This window comes from Pezoporus wallicus, unplaced genomic scaffold, assembly GCF_028554395.1.
Source record: "Pezoporus wallicus isolate ANWC-B61680 ecotype Strahan unplaced genomic scaffold, APGP_CSIRO_Pwel_v1 contig_6354, whole genome shotgun sequence".
Lineage (NCBI taxonomy): Eukaryota > Metazoa > Chordata > Aves > Psittaciformes > Psittacidae > Pezoporus > Pezoporus wallicus.
Window position 1 is genome coordinate 2,118,690 of NW_026638688.1, and position 19,780 is coordinate 2,138,469.

The following is a 19,780-nucleotide window of genomic DNA, read 5'->3' on the forward strand; positions in this document are numbered from 1 at the left end:
AAGCCCACGATATATATGAGTTTATAGTGCATATGGTAATTGGATGTTACAAGCAGTATGAACGTTACAGCCCATAACCTCTCAACAGACAGAGGCTGGCTTCAGGGAAACCTGTGCATCCAAACACCCACACCCTGGGAACATCTGGCTGCCAATGTCACCACTGCTTACTGCTCTGTAAACCAAAGCCGTAATTTCCTTCTTTGTGCCACCCCAGTGTAGATGCTGACATCTCACCTTTTCAAGGCATGATCTTTACAGAAACAGTATCCTCAGAGCTGCTGCTTTGGAGAGGAATGCAGATACCTGTACGGATACTGGACCCTGCAGCATCCCAGGAATGTGCTCCAGATACCCCAAAGGAGAAAACATCCTGTAGGATGCACAGACTGCAGATAACCCAAAGTGGGGGCATCCTGCCTATGTGAAAAAGACCCTGTGCAAGACGTACACCTCATGTAACCCATACATTAACCTCTAGACTCAAAAAGAGTGCTGAGTTTTAATAAAGGCTCTTCTACCTCAATAGGAGGAGTGCCACAGAGAGGGGAGTTGTCATTCAACCGCAAGCACTGCTGCCACAGTGCAGCTTACAGGGACCAACATACTTAGGAGGCTCCAACCAATCTAGAAGATGACAGGAGCTGTTTGGTTTCTTTCTCTGCTCCCTCTCAAAACCTGGCACACGATGCACACATTTAATTTCTTCTTCTGGCTCAACAAGACTGCCTACGATTATAAATTTTCTTGATAATTTCTTTGGAAAATTTGCCTCATTTATGCTCATGACCTCATAACCTCCTGATACCTTTACTTACATCAGGACTTTTTCCACAGAAGTGCCTTTTATTGTCATCCTCCTGAGACCAAAAGGGCAAAGGAAAGGAACTACAGGCACTTACATCTGAGATGCAAAAAATAGGGGTTTGAAAAAAGTATAAACAAATGAGAATGTGAACTCTGGGAGCGCAGGATTGCCCAGCAAGGAGTTTCTACAGAGGCCCTTTTATTTACTGAACATTTATGTGTATATGAATATTCAGCCCTTGATAGAGCAAAGGGCTGGTTTTGATACTAGCAGCAAAAATATTTGCTGTAAATGTCATGACATGCCTTGTCCATAATATGATTTTTTCCAGATGGTTATTTTTTTCAAATTACTGAATGGAAAAATATGTCTTCAGACAAGTACACATAAAAATAATTCTTTTTCCTATTATTGCTTTTTTTTTTCTTTCTTTCTACATTTGTAAACGCGCTGCTGGCTGCCATGGGATGATATGCTGGGAGGGAGCATACATCCTGACATCTGATTAATCATGCAAAGTGGTGGATGCATTATTCTTAACTGACCGGGCAGCTGACCAGGGATCATTTTATTACACAAAATGCAAAGGTGGACAATATTCTCACCCTCTTCTAGATAGCTTCTAACACCAAAACATTCCACTGAGGGAGCAGTTGACAGATATTCAAGCTGGCTTTAACTCCAACTAAACCCATACCTCTTTTATTTGCTGGGACATGAACCTGCTTCTGGATCCAAAATTATCCCAGCTGACAGTCCCACCCAATACAGCATCTGGATGATTGTCTTGATCCTGCTCTTGATTTATTAAACTTGGTGTCCATGAGGTTGTACCAGATGTGGGGCACCTCTCCTGTAAAATAACATCCAGCTCTGCAGCGTGTTTGTTTCCCATGGAGGAGTCAGATGAGCTCTGCTCACAGTCTGAAGCCTGGAAAGCAGCTTCTCCAAGACATGATTGTGCTTGGACTGAGAAGGACAGACAGCTGCGTAACAATGGCACTAGTTTGGGAAGATTCCTCATGACAAGCATCATACCATGCTTTCCACTTGCTAAGGCTTTCTCTTATTTGCATTCCTGAGAAGCACAGTGACCTGCCAAACTGCTGGGGTGAAGGAACAAGATTTTAGTGATGGAGCTCAGTTAAGAGTCTCATGCAGTTGGTGAGAATGGAAAGGGAGTAACCTAGCTGTGGGCTATTCAGAAAGATTGGGGCCAGATCCAGACCACAAGATTTTCTCTCCTGTTCTACAGGCATCCAGCTTCTGCCCTTCTCCATGAGGGACCAATAGCTTCTTGTTTAGCAGCCCCACTAGCTGGTTGAAGGCACACTACTCATTTTCCTGCCTAGCACACTGCCGAGTAGTGCAAGAGGTATGGGCCCCACAAATGGAAACACTACTGCAGGTATGGTCTGTTCTTACGTATTAATACCATGTGTCATGCTGAATGACACCCTTCCCCAGCCAGGAGTGGTGGTGTTGCCTGAAGAGATCAGTTAACATGGGCTAGAGATTGACTTTCTAGCTTATGGCCAAATCTGAATCTTATAGCTCAATTCTGGCAAGGTCAGAGCAACTTTGAGCTTGGACAAGAGTTAAGAGCACTTGGCATTTTGTAGAAGAGAGCCCTTAATGCAAAGCAGTGAGTGAAGTATGAGCATAGTAATTTCTCTTCTGTAAAAAACAGAAAAAGAAATTTGGAAAGGGGATAGAAGGGCAAAGTTCAGAGTGGTTTCAGATTCCCACAATAACAACGAAGCCCAGCTCTTTCCCAAACACTTGCACATTTCCTTAGAAACAGGTGACAGACATCTGCAAGGCTGAGTTCAGTGCTGGAACGGCCCAGCCTCCCTTCCTTGGTTGTGGGTGTTCTGCTCCTACAGGAGTGAAAGAGATTCGGCTTAAATATTTCCAGACAATGCTGCAATTTATTTCAAGTGTAATAGGGGTCATTCTTCACTGAAATATAATAATTGTTCTGTGTGAAAGCAGAAGAAATGTGGGGAAGCAGTAGGTTGCAGGATTTACACCCACCCAATACATGGTTGAACAGCTTTCTCATGTCTCCACATCCTGGGTATTACATCCAAGAGAGTAATCCTGGTGCCAGCCACAGAATAACACAAGATCTTTTGCTTGTGTTGTTCCATATTCACCAGGGGAATGGCTCTCAAGGAGTCAGATGTTTTTCCTGATCCTGAACAAACTATGGGTCTCATCAGCTGCATTAGGAAAGAAAAGTGTAAAGAACAAAGGTGAAAATGACCATCCAGCAGCAGTATAAACATCCTGCCTTGCTGAGGCTCTCATCAAATAACAACCACATTGCATCTGCCTGGTTTTCTTCTGGGGACCCTAAATGACCTTGCACAGTGCCTCATCTGGTGGGGTAAACAATTCTCAGCCTAGTTTCCTCCCTCCTAAATGGGCAGACTAGGGGAAAAAGAGCAGGGAGTAGAGGGGTAGAGTCCACCCTGTAGAGACCACTCACCATCACCATCCTGCAAAGGATGAAAATAACAAGACAGGGAAAGCATCAACTGTCCTCAAAGAAACAAAGGCTTCTCCCAGCCATGGAGAAAAGAGGGAGATTGACCCACTGGTCACTTCATCTTTCTGTTCCTGGCTTTTCCTAGCGTAAAACAGATCCAATGATACCTTCTTTGCAATGCAGAAGGCAAGACACTATGTGTAGGGAAGTGGTGTTACTGCAGAGAAGAGGTACAGAGCCTTTGAAGTGATCCCTGTCCACCTTGAACTCCAGATCTGGAATTTGGTCTTTAAATCTTGACCAACACCAAAGAAAAAAACTCATTTCAAATCAAGTGGTAGAAAATCCAAGACTCAATTACAATACCTGCCTTAAAATGAACAAGCTTTTCTGTCTATGAATCTGATACACATTGAACTGTTTCTAGTGCTTTATACGGGAAATGTTTCAGTTGGAAAGCATCATCACTTAGAGAGAAAAATAAGAATACTGTAGACGGTTTTAAGCTCTACATCTGTGGAAATCTCATTAGGTAGTTTTAGATGTGCTGGCATCTGGAAAAAATCATCCCTCTAAACAGAAAAATATGTCATAAATGTCATAATGGGGTGTTGGAGAAGCACATGAAATTAGTTTGGTTCTTCAACTCAGCATCTCTGGCCGGAATCATTAAAAAGAAAATAACTTGTATAAGGCATTAAACAGTTTTTGTCAGGGTTTGGCTCTATGGACCAACGTGGAGTCAAAGACCACTGAATACCTGATTTAAAGTTGTAAAACTCTGGAGAGCTACAATAGGTTGGAGCCAACCCAAACATTCATAGAAGGTGAGTACAAGTACAGCAAAGCCCGCTATCTGGACAGGCTCCTCAAGCAACAGGCAGACACTTTACTCTGAGCAACGAACTATTCAAAGCCTCTAAGGGAAATCCTCACTCTGTCCTTATTCACTGGATGTTTGCAGCAGCATCACTGAAGATCTCAGGCCAGCATCACCTTCAGAGAAGTCCATTAAAAGCAAGCAGACAGCTGTTGACGGACCTCGGCCTTCCTTGAGGTGGGCAGAGGTGGAAAGCATTCATTAGCTTGGTAGGCTGATACTGTCTTCAGTCCCTCAAGAATGTCCATAGGGATCTTCTCAGCTGGATACCACAGCATGATGTCTAGTGTTGCTCTGCACTGAGCAAGTAGGTGCTGGACAGAAGGCAAGTGAGGAGCACACAAAGCTTAGGCTGCTCCTGGGCGCAGAAGGGCTGCAGGTACCTGCACACACCACACATCTCCAGCTTCACAACTAGCTGCTTGTATCCTGCACTCTTTTTAGGCTCTGCACACGTGAAGCACAGTCCCTGTGCTAAATTTGGGGTTGGAATCATGTTAGGCTTCTTTCTGCCAGGTGCCATGTCCACAGCACCATCAGTGTAGAATCTAGAAGCCCGGCTAGGTATTTTTCAGTGCCCTCTAAAGGTCCCTCACCTTGAGCTGACTCACACACTGAGCAAATGCCTTTGGAACATCCTGAGCCTGTTCCCAAACAACTTTCAGTGCTTTTTGGTATGTGGAGTGGCAGGTATGTTTTGCAGGGATGGCTACGGCAACCAAAGCTGTTTTCTGAGGGGAGATACTCAACTTCTGAGATGTGCAAGCCCCAGTGATCAGTTCAGTGCTTATCGCTGCTTTATTATCACAGAATATCTCATCAAAATTAATGTGAATGTTAAATACCAGCCCTCTAGGTCTTCACAAGGTGCACATCAAGGAGCTATAAAGCAACTGGAGATACAGGTTCCTTGGGTAGTATGTAAAACACAAGCCATAATCAAAACTGATCATTAAAAATCCTGTGGCAATGTCTGCAATAGAACGTTCAATCCATTGTCCCAAATCTAATCATTACACTCTGCCCTCTGCCCATTTAGCATCCTTCTAGTGTTTCAATTGAGGATAGTATTGCAGTGCATTTCCTGACCTGAATAGTTTAACGGATCATAATTGTCTCATGGTTACTTCATGCTCCTGCAGTCGGTTTGTTGTATCCATCTGTTTTCTTTATTCTTACATGCAAACTGTAAGGTCTTTGGGGCCAATGACTGCCGCTGAGCTCTGTGTTAATACAGCACCGAGCACAGGGGGGGCCCAAGTTTTAGGTTCAGCAGCAGAACAACCCATAATTAATAAATGGTGGCTTGTCTGTTCCAAGCAGAAAAGCAGCACAGCAATCTGTCAGGGTATAGAGGAGGAGGGTGTGACCTCTCCCATCAGGCCTATGTCCCCTGGGATTCTCCTGATCATCCTCATTTTCTTTGGAAAAGTTATGGTGCCGATCAGTTTTGTGTGCATTCACTTTCACTCCAGCCCAGGAACAGATGGTGGCACAAAAGAGGAGTGACTTAAAATCACTTTGTCCTGTTCTCCCCCTCCACCTGCTCCTAATCACAAGCCATCCATACATTTAAATACCAAACAGGAGGAAGGAAAGAGCTTGTGTGCAACAGAAGTACCGAACAATGTTTGCATTAGAGAAAAACACAACTCAGACGTGCCTTTCAGCCCCTAGCAGCAGTCCCCATGGAAAATGATGTTAAAATAAACAAAAAGCAACAATTCCTTTCCGACTGATGATTTTATAACATGGTCGGTGCTGCTAAATGCAACCAGCCATCCTTTCCACATTCTTGCTCTCCACCCAGGATGTCCCCCTGTGTTAAGGGTGTCTCTTCACCCGCTGACATGTGCGCATGAATACTCTTTCTTAATGATCTTTAAGCATTATTAAGAACAAAAGAAATCCTAATCATTATATAAGCCTATTAAAGGATGACAATGATAAATCATTAATAATGATGCAGAATGGGCAGAAATGTGCATTTAGCACTTCCACTTCTGCACGTAGAAAGAAGCAGAGTGATGTATTTTTATTAAATGAGGATGATAAAGTATCCCCCAGTCTATCAGTAACCAAAGAAGATGTTAAACAGTATTTATCAGGCAGTTATCTCAATCTGCATATCTAAGAAACACAGAATCAGAATAAACTGGGTTGGAAGGGACCTTCAAAGGTCATCTAGTCCAGCCCCACTGCACTGAGCAGGGACGTCTTCAACTGTATCAGGTTGCCCAGAAACATGAAGCCAAAGTCCTCTTAAGATGTGGCCAAGGTGCTCTCTGGCTTTGTACTGTTATTTTTTAATGAAGCTAGAAAACTACTGAATTTCTAAAGACTGATACATGATTTGTGTATCTCCTCACCTCAGCTTGGCCCCATCTTGTACAGTTCTGCTGTGCACTCCTAGGCAGGTCTAGAAGTTGGCTGGAAGATCCACATGCCACTACTGAAAAAGAAAACAACAAAACGATGGTGCATGTGCCATTGTCTCTAAAACATCAGAAGGATTATTCAGCAGGTACTAAAATCAGTTGTAGCCACAGATGCTACATCTACACTGTGGGGGGGGGGCTACAACCACCGCATGTGCCACATACATTAACTCTGTGCTGGCTCACGGAAGTAATGAGCAGTCACATGGCAGGAATTCTCTGAACCCTATGGAAATAAAGTGGTTCATGGCAGATCAGCTGGAGTCACAACATTCCTAAATGCGTTTGGGGTCCTACCTTCCTCAGCCACAGAAGAATTTAGGCTTTATATGCCTTCTGTGATCTCAGTCTCCTGCTACTGTCTGGCATTTATGGAGCCCTAAGATAGCCTAGGTAGCCTGGAAAAAGAGAGGTGATCCTTCCACTGACCATTGAAATGAGATGCTGCTGTAAGTCATGGAAGTTGCCAGCAGGAAAGAGGACTGTCCCAAGCCTTCAGGTTTATAAAGCCAGCTCAGATGACCCCAATTCCCACTTATCTCCCATAACTCTCTACAGGAGCTGGTAATTCCCACAGCCCCATCCTGCATTCCTGAGCTCCTGCATCCTGTGCAGGATGGAAGCTGCATTCAGCCACCTGGCAACAACTTTTTTAGGGGAGTGGATAAGGGGTGGCAAGAGGACACTTTACAGCTCAAATAGGGCAGCAAAGATGAGACTCCCCTTGCTCCACACTGATCCTGCCTGGGGGGCCCAATAACCACCATTGCTCCAAGGATCTTTGATGTCCAACCTCTAAACTGTCCCACACTTGCCATCCACGTGCAATGCTCCTCAACGGCACCTCTCCTTTGTGCACTGTTGATGCCCCAGATTTCTCGTGAGAGGCTTCACACAGAAACAAGAAACTGCCACGCTGTTGCATTTGTGCTATTCAGTGGAAAATTGCCTTCATCGGGGATACTTTGATTCCTAAACTGGGATGTAAGGAGTTGTAAATCAGCATAGTCCCACTGCTTTGAGCAGACTTACAGGATTTGTGTCAGTGCAGGAATTTGCCACTTCGTTACAGAGCTCCTTTAGCAACAGCCTACCCTGAATGAGGCCCCGTGGCCAGCGAGGGGAGGTAGCAATTTTCTCGTCACTGTGGTAAACAGCAAAATCACAGACATTATTTTAATCAGCTGGAAGTGCATAGGAAGGCTCTGTGCAGATAGGTGTGTATTAACAAGGAGCACACTCATATCACGCTGCTAAGTATTTTTGGGTGGCCGGTCAAGCATAGCTGCCTTTCAAACTGCCTTGGAAGGAGAAATATTAATAAACTCCCTGCAGCATGCAGATTTGATTGAATTTCTCATGGATCATAGCTCGCCTGCAGCAGGGTGGCATACCTGTCAAGCTAAGACATTGTTCCATAATTGTTCCTGATGCATTGTGTGCTAATTACCATTGCTGAAAATAATCTCCAAAGATTATGGCAGGCATCATAAATAACAAGCCAGCGGTTCAACACGGCATTATGACAAGGCCTCAATCGCTCTTATCTTTTACTGGAGTGGAGCCTATGCATTAGCTTTACTAATGAATCTTTTTCATTTGTACAAGTGATGTTTCCATTTGACAATGACATGAACATAAAGTGGAGGTTAATTTACTCTATTCCGAGAGGTTCATTATTTAACCTGACGTTGAGGACAAAACAATGTAGCCTAATAGATGGCAAATAGAAATTAGTTGTGATGAATTTTGCCATTTAACACTCTCGTGCTCAGAGGCAGCGCGCACGGCAAGAGGATGAGTTTGCTTCCCTGGCAAAACCGCTTTATTTCCACAGTTCGGAAAAAACAGAAGGATTCCCTGACTCCCAGAATCCCCTGTACCTTGTAAAACACGATGGATTTACACAGACATAAAAACTGCTGGTAACTAATGGCCCAACGTTGTCATTGTGTCAATTTTTATCAGATTAGTTGGCATTAACACTGTATCACCGATTGCCTTACAAGCCAAGCTGCTGTGAATTGGATTGGATTGAGGTAGCTATTAGAATTGCCAATTTAAACACTCGGGGCTTATCTCAGCTTTAAACCATTGACAAAAAGGTTTGGTCACTTCCCCGACATTTTCTGACATGTGTGCTCTGGGCAAGCAATGCAGCATCCGGGCGCTGGCTGCGCTCATCCCTCTAGGCCTTCAAAATGTATCTATTCAACAGTAATTTAGCATCATCCAATGTGGTTTGAATCAAGCAAATATTTTCCTTGTTTACTGCACACGCTCATTGTGCTGTTTCAAGGAGGTTTATTAATAGTTTGTAATAAATTTGCTAAACAATTTGCAATAAATTATGCAGTCATATTTATAGCAGTGACACATTTTAGAGGACAAAAGTTGACCTTTCCCATGCCTCAAAGAGAGAAGGGGCAGGGTGTATCCATTACATCCCAGCCTTTCGTAGGCTCATATCCTGATTCCTCCAGCTCGCAGAGAAGATAAAATGTAGCTGCTCAAAAGCTAGCTTAATTTGTTTACAAACAATGGGACACATTCTCTGGGACCCTGTGAACGCTGCCGTGCTGGATTCTGATGTGCCACAGGAACTGAAACCTATAGGGTTTACTTAGAGAGGCTTGCAGGGCAAGGAGCCCTTTGGATTTGGGGTTTTGCTTGTTTTGTTTTGTTTCGGGAGGGTTTTTGTGTTTGTTGTTTTTTTTCCTGTTCATTCATAGCTTGACAAAAAGCAACATCTTGAGAGGAAACAGTCCCATTTCAACAGTACTGAATTTTCCAACAACAACAAAAACATTCCTTTAATTACTTCCAAATCACATCTAATATTCAGTCAGCGAGAGATGTGGTGATGCTGCTCAGGGGTTTCTCCAGTTCCACCCTGACCCCATCTCACCACTCTGGCTCTCAGCTGTCAGCTGGCTCACTATCACAGCCACCTACACTCTTTTGCTTATGGACCACCAAAGAAAGGTCAGCTACAGTGATGGACACATGCAAGTAAACTCTGCATCTTCTCGCTGCTCCAGCACAGAGCTGAGGTGGCATCTCTGAAGGTGGCACATGGCAAACCTCTGCTCTGCCCTCAGCTCGGGAGTTTATATCCACTTTCTTGGGGCCATCCTCCTCCACCTTGCCCATTCATATCCAGCTCGGAATACAGAGTGGAAAGAATAATCCTTTCTTTTTCCAGGCATCAGGTCTGCTCTGGCTAACCCTGTCCTGACAGAGAGCAACACGGGATCATCAGTGACCACACGTGGTCAGGAAACCATGTTTTACTTTTCAGATTTACAAGAGACAGCTTCTTCTGTCACACCAGGATCATTTTCTTATGGGTGACTCGGGGAACGCAGGCTGCCTCCCTGCCGCCTACCACCCTGAAAACAGAGAGGAGCCCATCAAAGGTGATGGTGAGGTAATGGTCTCACTTCCCAGATCAAGGGAGCACAGTAGTGAGAAAGAAAGAGCATCGTTCTAGGAATGAACTGGGCAGCAGTTTGACTATGCCTCCTTTTTACTGCATATTATTACAGCATTGCATTCATAGTCAAGGGTCAGCTGCCATTTCCTGGGGTTTATAACTTGCCTGTTTTAATTAACATCAGGCTGAAACTTGGTAGGAAGGCGGGGTCAGCCCAGATGTTAATGTTATTCCAAAAGGGCCTTATATCAGGGCTGTTATTTAAAATACACTAAAGAGGGAATGTTTCAGGATGTGCTGATTTCAGGGTTATATTTTAGACAAATAATGAAGACAGGGCTTCATTTCGGAAGAAAGCAATTTGGGGTAGACTTTGTGCCTCCATGAGTGGCTCACCACTGAGAAACAGGAAGAATCAGCCCTTTGCTGTCCATGGGGGCTCCTCTGGACTGGATCAGCCTGGCAAGGGAACAAGCACCCCAGCTGCCCTGTCCATGCTGGTTTGGGGTCTCAGCATGGCTGTTATTAGCTCAGATGAAGCAGTTTACAAACTCAGTGGCAGCCTTTCACTCAGCAGAAGTGGTTTCTTGATGTTATTCTGCCTCAGGAGCCCTGCTCCACAAAAGCAGAGCCCTCATCTGGGTTTTTCCACTGTCCTCTACGTTCTATTATCCTGTGTAATGAAGAATTGACTGTTTAGAGTTAGCAATAACACTTTAAAGCGTTGCCTTAAATATGCATTCTCCAATTTCCAGGACGTTGTTGCTGGTACTGGAAATGCACCAGTAACACCAGTGCAATTACAGCTGTAGCAAAGTGGTCACTACTGTTTCTGAAGTATTTGCTTACAGAGATGGGCTATTCTTTGCATATTTGCAAATTGTGGAGGTGATCTGGATTACACACACAAAATCACTGTGCTTGTGGCATTGACATTATGAATGAAGGCACTAGGACTTGGCACCACCTGTTCAGAAATCCCTCATATAGTTAATTCAATTGGCTTCTGCCTAAAGAAGTTGTTGTCTTCACTATTCTGGTAGAAGATGGCTGTATGCAGTGTTGAAGTTGCTCTGGCGAGTTAAAGATTGACAGGAACTCTCTACCTTAACTCTGAATGCCAGTGCTGTTGTGCACATAGACTATTTCCTGTGTTTTAAGCCAGAATTCTGGGTTTTCGAAGTCCATGTTGCTCTCTATAACTTCATCTCAGTCAGGATGACTAACAAGCCCTGTCTCTCCATGCACTTGCCTGCAAACTCAAAAGCTCTTGTAGCTTTAGGAACAATTTTAGCCTACTCAGTAAAAAAGTCATCCCCAAAATCTGCATGTCTGTTTAACCAGCTTCCACCACGGGTCACGTCGCACTTGCTCATCTACTGAGTATCTATCTTTGAGACAGGACCCGGTGCTCTCTTGGTGTTACAGGCAGGGAGTTGAAGTATGAAGCAGACAAGGAACTGGCCTGAAGTGATACTGGGAATCTGGGTAGAGATGAGAACAGAACACAAGTTCTTGGGCTCTGGACAACTGGCCATCCTTCCCCAAAAAATGACCTCTTCCCAAGCATGCTGTAGAGGACACTTGGACAAAACAGTACACAAAATAGCCCTAACTTGCATGCTGCTTGGCACAACATCTAAGAGAGAGAGACAGATCTTTAGCCTGTGGGGATGATTCCCAAAGGACACAGAAATGGTAAATGAGAGAAGCAAATCTATTTCCAGTTGGCTTAAAATTTTTCTACAAAGGGTCATCTCTGTTAGAAAAAAGTTAGAAATCCATACATCAAAGAGGACTAAAAAGTGCTCGTTACTTGCCAGTTACATTATGCTTTGAGCTAAGGCTGGTCTACCCTGTCCCCAGCCTCCTTGCTTTTCTGCATAAATTAATAGAAAACTATTGTATCATTACTCTTGCTCCATTTGGATGCCCAGGACTAAATGCTTAGGGACGTAGCTGGTACAATAGCTTTTCCCTTTGTGGTAAAGCTACCACAACTGCCCCAGGCAAAAAGTGACATTTCTCCAATGCTAACAGTGAAAAATGCTAACAAGCTAATTTTGCCTGCTTTGCTTTAATTTTGATTAGGCACAAACTGGCTACAGGTAAATATCTCAGTCTGATGGAGTTGAAAGTGTGCTGTTTGCTTTGTCTTCACTCATTAGCGAGCAGCAGGAGCAAATAGAGTGGGTAAGTTGATTACAGCTCCTGGCTCCTTTCACAGGCAAGTGGTGAATTCCTCAGGACCACATTCCACCTAGGTGTTATATCCCCTGGTGACCCACACAAATCATACACGCTGAGGTCATGGCTAGAGCATCCTATTGGTTTGGGGGGTGTGTGGTGGGGGTGTCTTGCTTATTTTCATGCAGAAATCTGGTAAGCTCACCAACTCTTTCCTGGACATCTTTGATTGTGTTTACCTTCAGAAACAGCAGCATTTGATCATGTGTTGAGGAGCTGCATGCTTCCTTGTAAACTGAGAAATTATTTTCAGGTGTATTCTGTGGGTATTTTTTCTCTCAGGAACTGAAGATGCCCCTGTAGCAAATACCCAGGTGTAAGTATTTATGGAGTCCTCCTTGTTTGTTTTTTGGGAACACAAAAGTCCCTTCTGCCCTTGCTAACATTGGTGGGAAGGAGCCAGTGGTGTTAAAAGGAACTGAATGACTGTATCACAGCACATCAGATGAGGGCATGTTTTCTGAAGGCGGAAGGATGCATCTCTCTGATCCTGCTCCCAGTCTCTGCACCCACGGAAATTGCTGAATGCATCAGTGCTAGAAAGATCATAATTTCCTTTTGCCTTGAGTACATTTTCCAAAGAGCCACAGTTCCATTACAAAGGGAAAATGTAGAAGGATAATAGATGTTTCTGTAAGCCAGAAGCAAAGATGGGAAACAAGGAGCATCCGTAGCATGGGTATCATATAACTATCTAAAAAGAAGTGACAGCATGGTGGTTTACTGTTCATGGAGGTGAAAAAACTGCAAGTAGAAGGACAAAAACTAAACACATGGAAATATCTACTATAAAGAGTCACTGAAGAAATAGCTCTGTATTAATGTGGGAGGCACATTAGTCCCCAGTGCTGCACACCATGAGGTGTGCAATAAACCAGAGGAGGTGAAACAGGAAAAGATCGGAGGTCAGACCAAGTCATGTGAGAGCCCCTGGCTCTCTCCCGGGCCCACTAGTGACCAACACCCAATGCCTGGGAACATTCATACCCCTTGACATCCTAGTCCTGTCTAGTCAAATACTTGGCAAGGCCCCAACCAGGAGATCTGCAGCACTTGCTCCAGGAGCAAGCAACTCCATTGGGATTGTCGAAGAGGACTTGGGCCACTGCTATGGCTTTTCACTGCAGATGCAGTCAGCTCTTGCCTGCCTGAAAGGATGGAGCAAAAAAAAAGAGATCCATCAGCAGAGGGCTGCACAAAATAGAATTTTTCTACACTAAGTGACACCAGCATCAAAGATGTATCATAAAATATCACAAAAACCCAGGCTGGATGGACCTTTGAGCAACCTGGTGTAGTGTAAGGTGTCCCTGACCATGGCAGTGGGGTTGGAACTAGATCTTTAAGGTTCATTCCAACACAAACCATTCTATGAGTCTATGAGAAATTCATCACTTTAGAGGAAAGAACTGTGGGGTTTGGGAGACCAAGAAATTTTCAACTTTTTTGTTTAATGTCAGGAGTTATTTTCTAACAGGCAAAAGTTATAAGCAGTTCCCAAGATCCGGGGATGCAGATTCAATAAAGGCAGACAAAAGATTTGAGGTTGTGCTCTTCAGAGGGGAGCCTCTTTTGTTTGTTTGGTTTGTTTTTACTCAAAGGGCATTTTTAATTTGTTCCTCGGTTGGCTGTTTCCAAATATATTTGTCTTTGCCTTCTTCCTCCTTTCCTGCCTCGCTCTGGTTCTGATTTTCACAGCCATTAGTAAATACATCACCAGTGGGATCTCTTCTCTAGGATTTATGTTCATAGTTAAAAATCAATTTCAGCCCAGAAAAGAGAATGAAGAGAAAAAGTGCAAAAGAAAAAGGAAAAAAGATAATAGAAAGAATAAGTAAGAAAGAGAGAAACCACACTAATGCTTGGATGAGACTGAACAGTCTCCCCAGCTCATAGGCAGAGCCCGATGCTATACACTGGCTTTGAGACAGTGTTCAAAAATGTATTGTTCTGAATTTATTAATTGAAATAAAGATTAAAAATAATTAAGACCCTTATTAGACTTCCTATTACAGCTGTAATCATGTATGACACAAAACTGGCACATGAATGAAATTGTTGATGTTTGCCAGAAGCAGTGGTTGCTCTCACAAACTGCTGGGAAGCCCTGTTATTGTCTGGTGAGATTCAACTCCAAATTGCCAAAGCTTTGTATGGACAGACTTGCATGTATTTAAACTTGGCTTCAGAAGATTCACTTGCATTAGCTTTTCCCAGGCACACACTAAATGGACACTAACTTACTTTGCTCAAGAAAGACTTAAATAGTTAAACAATTCAGGTAAATCAGCTGACATGCCATATGTGGCTGGGGCTGGAGGCTGATCTGGGGAGGCACTGGCCTTGCCACCACCGCCAGGCTCCTCCTTTGCCCCCTTGTAGACATGCCAGTTACATCACCCACACAACTGTATCCTGATGAAGCCATCTAAGTAGCCTTTACTAAGTTAGCTCATTTAGGCAGAAACAGGTCTAAGGATCCCCCACACAAATAGCTAAATACTGCTTAGGGAAGCAGCCAGATCTGGAAAGAGGAAGCAGCAGGAGATGGCAAAGTCCTCCACCAGCAAAACTGCAGCCAAAAGAGACTGTGTGATAACAGCCTGCTGCCCTGGGGCAGGAAGGGCTTGTCCTTGCCCAAACTCTTGATTCTCATCAATATAAGCAAACCCTGAAAAACTGTAAACTTTCCATCCAGCCATTCTCAATTTCTTGCATCAGGAAGGAATAAACATCATACATTTTCTACATTAGATCTACCCTGAGCTGCACAGGATTTATTTTATTTAGACCACACATTGTGTGGTGTATTTATAAAGCAGAGACCTCTGGAATACAGTTCTGCTTGGGGAGGTCTCCATTGAGCCATATATTGAACAATCACACACTTTAGCAAGCTGGTGAATGTCAGTGAAATCTAGAAGTCACAGAAGAATCGGGTCAATACAATGGAAAATTGGTAGGAAAGCAATTGTAGGGAGAGCAGGCAGGAGCCTGGAACTGCTGTTAAACTCCTGCAACTCACAGGAGAACCTTTTCCCAGCATCCTCCCTGCTCGCCATGAGTCACTACTGAGGCTCCACGTTGAGTTATCACCATTTAGAGTGGCATTTCCTTTCAGACTGCACAAAGCAAAGGAGCCATATTAGTAAATTTATTGAGTATTTCATTAGATCAATATGGAGTATGATTTAGGACCCTCTGCCCAGGCTCTTTAAATCTATTTAATCAAACCAATTAATAAAAAAAATCTAGAAAGTTGAAACATATCCTGTAAGGTGCATCGTAAATATACTCCCTTACTTATGCTTTTGATCTCAGCCAGGTAATTAACGACTTTGGTTAAGTTCGAGTCATTCCCTCATGCCTGCTCATGGTCATAAAGCCCCAGGGCTATGCATAGCTCATGGATTTATTATGGGTTTTTTTCCAGTTACAAAAACCTCTCTAGCTCCATTTCCATTTTTTTCTTCTTTTAATTCCATGTATGCAGACTTGTGTGGCTCTCCATCCTAGCTACACCAGCACCAGTCGTCACGCTTTGTGCAATAACACAATGGAAAAACAGGGCCCATTTGTCTTCTTCTAGCTTGTATGATACCATAAATACATCTGATACCTAGATATCCCAGCAGTTTTGCCAGAGCCATAACACGACCATTGCATATACCAGACTAACACTCCTCAGAGGGGCATCAGCTTCACTTCAGGAAGGATGATTCAAACCTGGCAGGACATTGGCCTTACCTTCCTCATCCAAAAGCAAAGGGGTGGGAATATGTTCCTCTATGGAGTAAAGAGTCTCTTAATTCTTCATCTAGAAAGCTCTCAACAATTTAGACAAGCATGGAGGAAGCTGGAGGGAGAAAATAAATTGTGTCCATCACAGGGGGGCTGCATAGTGAGCTGGAGAGCGAGAGATCGTGAACACATTCCTTCCCAGAGTCTTTAAAGTCAAGATAGCAGCTTTATCTTGCTTTACAATCAAGGAAATCCGGGCTCTGGGGGAGAGAGACAAGGAACAGATGAATGGGTTTCCTCTAAGCACATGTAATATATATCAGTATCTGAAGAACATTGGTCATAACTCTTGGACAGTGCCCCATAACAAAATAAATAATGAGGAGTGCTGGGCTCAGTGGCTGCTTGGAGCAGGAGAGCTGAGCCTGAACATGCTGCAGGCAAGGAGTTTCTTTCCCTTCTGTTTCCAGTAAGCATGTAATTTTACTTGAATTGCTATAGGAGGCGAAAAAGCAAAACAAAGATATAAGAACTGACTTTAACACAACTCCCTAGAAGAGCAATGTATCTTTCCAAATGAGTGTCAGGTTAATTTTCCATAGTTATGTGAACATCATCGGGACCTATACTGAGTGATTCCAGGTGATGAATAGGCCTATATAAAATGCCAAATGTCCTTTTATTTGGGATAAGACTTCTTTGCTAAAATAGTGTAAGACAAATACAGAGACTGTGGGAGGCTTGAGAGGTTGCATTTCTCACTGAGCGCTTTATGCCACCACTCTTAATTCCCAAATGAAATAAGGAACTTGCAGAGCTACCAAGAGGCTCCAATGAAGATTCGATCTAGACAGACAAGCCAAAGAGAGAATGGAGGACATCTTTCCTGTGACAGATAGGACAATGCCCTGATTGTGATCTACAAGTTGCAGTCTTGTTTCTCAATGCCCAGTTCAGCCTTGTCACAGCTTGCACCTTTCAGAAAATACTCTGACATCATCTGTGGGTGAGGATAACAAAACCTCCTGGGTTCATCACAAGAGCCCTGGAGGAGAGCATCCCTTTTCTATAAATCTGACCTCCAAAGAATTGCCACAACCCTAGACCTCTTGTGGCAGCCATAAGAGCTGGGATCTTCTCCTTACTGCAAGGGGGGACAACAGTTGGTATGGCAGGAATAAAACTGGTATGAGGTGTCTACTGGTTACTCAGATCTACCAAAAGCTTCAGGATGAGTCAATCTGACCTCTGCATAAGTGGGAGTCCACAAATGGATCAATGCCTTAACATAAACCCTAAAAAAGTGCACAGACCATAGCCTTGCTTCAGCTTTCAGCTGAGTTTTCCACTGCATTGAGCAGCCATGTGACCACAAAAGGAGCAGAGGGGATCATCCCTTCCTGAAAGCATTTGCAAGCACAAAAACCTGATCACAAATCCTTTGAAGACAGCAAGAGTCTTTCCATCAACTCCAGCTGACCTTGGATCTAGCCCAGGGCTCACAGCTGAATGACTCATGGGTGAGGTCTTTTTCTGCACAGGAAAGAGAGAAAGATGCTGCTGCTCTCGGGGCAGATTGGGGTCCATGCTGATGAGACCCCTCTGTATTTTTTAGGAGGCAATGATCCGGGCAGATTCTATTTAATATCTACTCAGCTCTCGTGGGATTAGAGCAAAAGCATTATCAACTGTGTCTTATTGCCAGAGGGTTTCTAAACTTGTCAAGCCAGAATGGGGCTCTTCCCCACTAACCCCCTTTTTCTTCCCAACAGCTGGGGTCCCCACCAGTGTGGTCCCATTCTCACCCAAACCATGTTCAGCTCCTGGGGGCGGGGAGATAAAGGGACTTCTGAAAGCAGGAAAACAAATCCATAGCTAGTAAATTATATATAGCTCTTATCCCACAATTAGTTTGTAATTCTGAAGGACTGCAGACAGTCAGACTCCTGTGTAATAATCCCCGAGATCAGATTCACATTGAATTGAAGGACTTAAAGATAGGCAACAAAAATTAGGCCAGGATCTATACCAGTTTACACCAGTAAAAGGTCTGTAAAAGGGTTTTTAGCCAAAATGTGAGGCCCTGTCTTCAGTTAGGTTTTTTTATTTGCACAAGTTCTTTTCCCTTCTGAATGTTTTCTCTCTCTCAAACAGTTTCTTCTTTATCACTGCTTCAGTGCTGCTCATAATAGGGTTACTTCTACTTTACGCTATTGCAAACCAGTTAGAAAAGAGATACCACTGTAGGTGAAGAGATACATATTTCCAGTTTGGATAATTAGAAATAGACATTGAAAACAATGTGTGCTTTATATATCACATTGTATATATAACATTGCAAAATGGGTGGTACTTGAATTTATCCATTCATCATAAGTATTGATTACTTGCATAGTAAGTGATAAATCAAAATGCAGTAATCACTAAATCAAAGATTTATATGAGTAAAGAGCAGCAAAGCAATTCATCAATTCCCTGTACAGCCAATGATTAATTAGGTTCCAGTCTGAAAGTATAGAGGCTGGTTTACAATTAAGACTATTACAGATAGGCTTTATTTTTTTTTTTTTCCCTAAACATCCTGTTCTTGAAAGGAGATAAGTTGACCCCAAACAAACAATGCTCTGAGAAGGATCAGATGATGCAGTTGTGTGTTTACATTCAGGGCTCTCAGGTCCTTGAAGCACAGATCACAGGAGACGGAAGCAGCAGCACGTTGCTAAAATCTCATAGTCAGACTCTTCACTCTGCATGGGCTTCCTCTGCTCAGAATAGACACTCACCCTGGTACATGAGAAGTGGGGGTTAAACCCATCAGAGGACCCTCTTGAAGCAGCATGGAGCCTGCTGTCTCTCTCTAACAATGACTATTGAAGAACTACCAGAAGCCAGCATGGATCCATGCTGCTTCTGACACCCAGATATGGCAGTTCGCAAGTGCCACCAGCCCTCACAGCAAGCAGCCCCAGCCCCCTCCAACACAGAGGCTGTGCTCACCTTCCTGCCATACAGCATCATCACACAGGCAGAGGGTAAAGCTGAAGCATCAAAGTGCCACAGTCCTTCCCATTGCAGAGGAAAGCGTGTCCTGCTGAGCCCCAGGGAGTACCAGCTGCAGCACCCCAGCAGTGGATCCTGCCTGAAGTTACTGGTGACAGGGACTAGGACAGCATCCAGGGCAAACCAGAGGCTGCTCTATACATCCCTTGCACAAAGTCACAGTGAGCAGATACCAACAGGGTTATCATCACTTCCCAATCTAGATCATAGGGAAAGCTTCTGGTGTGTCCCACCTCCCCGCTTTGCCATGACTCATGTAGAATTCAGTTCTGAGTCAGGAGCACTGCTCCAGCCTGTTGAACTGGAAGCACTGGACTGACATGGGATCAGCTGTGCAGCTCAGCAGAGCTGGCACAAGACAAATATTTTTCCCAAATTCTCCTACCAGCAAGAGCTCCTCCTTATGCCAGCCAGCTGTTTGGCAAGAACTGTTTCCTGCTCTTACTCGTTACTTAGCCAGGCCAGTTCTTGTGCCTGGGAAAGCAGCATTAGCATTATGCCATGGCTGTTTCATCTCCCTCCCTTTTTCCAGAGAACCGAAGAACAGACCAGAGAGCAGCTAAAAAATGCTGCAGAAGAACAACAGGACATGCTGCTATGTATGACTCAAGGTGCACCCTTAGTTCAGAAGGATTAAGTAAAATGTTCATGCAAAATGCTCTTTTTTTGGCTTTCT

At 43.8% G+C, this 19,780-nt stretch overlaps 1 long non-coding RNA gene across 1 annotated transcript; it reads right to left on the bottom strand.

Moving 5' to 3' along the window:
- Positions 1-671: 671 nt before the first annotated feature.
- Positions 672-6,879, bottom strand: LOC130600559 (uncharacterized). Its single transcript, XR_008972480.1, has 4 exons — positions 6,786-6,879; positions 6,552-6,634; positions 2,846-3,033; positions 672-1,911 (listed from the first exon to the last, which is right to left on the bottom strand). It is a non-coding gene; the product is annotated as an uncharacterized LOC130600559 (long non-coding RNA).
- Positions 6,880-19,780: the final 12,901 nt, after the last annotated feature.